The sequence below is a fragment of the Lissotriton vulgaris genome, unplaced genomic scaffold (assembly GCF_964263255.1).
Source record: "Lissotriton vulgaris unplaced genomic scaffold, aLisVul1.2 SCAFFOLD_3422, whole genome shotgun sequence".
Classification (NCBI taxonomy): domain Eukaryota; kingdom Metazoa; phylum Chordata; class Amphibia; order Caudata; family Salamandridae; genus Lissotriton; species Lissotriton vulgaris.
In genome coordinates, this window is record NW_028249634.1 from 46,593 (window position 1) to 48,048 (window position 1,456).

Here is a 1,456-nt window from a genome sequence, read left to right on the forward strand (position 1 = left end):
GCCCTGCATAGTTATCCTCGAAGATGCCACCATTTTGTGCAATACCTCTACTCAACTGGAGTACTTTCTACTGGCTAATCAGTAAGTTCTACCTCGTTAGGTAAATGTATAGCGCTTTTCCTACACGCCAGCTGTGTAAAGGGCCAGAAGGTTTGCCTCCAGTGACTGTGTGTGCCTGTAACTTTGGTCCCTTGAGTGATCTGGCCATAATTTTTTTTTTTAAATCGGCCTGCAAGCGAATTTGCGTTTTTGCGGCAATTTCACGAGATTCGCGGATCGCAAAATTGCGGAAAATCCACAAATTTCACAAACGGAATGGATTTTTGGCCCATGCTTAGTCAAGACTGATTTGGATACGGCTGGGTTGAAACTGGAATGGCATGGTGAGCATTAAAAACAATAGATTTAGGCCCAAATCTCTGGACTGGGGCGTGATGGTATGACATCGTTCTGCATTCTGTCCATCAACTGTTGCTTATGCATTTTTAACCCAAGTGGGACGGGTATGCTCAGACGTGAGTCCCGTGCTCTCCATGCCACTAGAATCAAGCTATCCATGCTGATGAGGCCTGAAAGCCCAAAACTGGTCCTTGGATGCTTGTTTTCAGTCCAGGGAGGACCTGGCTTGGCAATTCGGGCTGGACTGTCCCCATGGGGCGAAGGGTCAAGACTGATTTGCATATGGCTGGGTTCAAACTGGAATGGCCTGGTGAGCAAAAAAACGATGGATTTAGGCTCAGATCTTTTTACTGGGGCGAATGTTTGACATTGTTCTGCATTCTATCCATCAACTGTTGTTTTTGCATTTGTCACACCGAGTGGGACAGGTATGCTCAGACGTGAGTCCCGTGCTCTTCATGCCACTGGAATCAAGCTATCCAGGCTGATGAGGGCTGAAAGCATGAAACTGGTCCTTGGATGCTTGTTTCCAGTCCAGGGAGGACCTGGCTTGACAGTACGGGCTGGACTGTTCCCCTGGGGCACAGGGTCAAGACTGATTTGCATATGGCTGGGTTCAAACTGGAATGGCATGGTGAGCAAAAAAATATTGGATTTAGGCCCAGATCTCTGTACTTTGGTGAATGTATGACATTGTTCTACATTCTGTCCATCAACTGTTGTTTTTGCATTTGTCACCCTGAGTGGGACGGGTATGCTCAGACGTGAGTCCCGTGCTCTACATGCCAATGGAATCAAGCTATCCATGCTGATGAGGGCTGAAAGCCCAAAACCGGTCCTTGGATGCTTGTTTCCGGTACAGGGAGGACCTGGCTTGGCAGTTCGGGCTGGACTGTTCCCATGGGGCACAGGGTCAAGACTGATTTGCATATGGCTGGGTTCAAACTTGAATGGCATGGTGAGCAAAAAAACGATGGATTTAGGCCCAGATCTCTGTACTGGGCTGAATGTATGACATTGTTCTGCATTCTGTCTATCAACTGTTGTTTTTGCATTT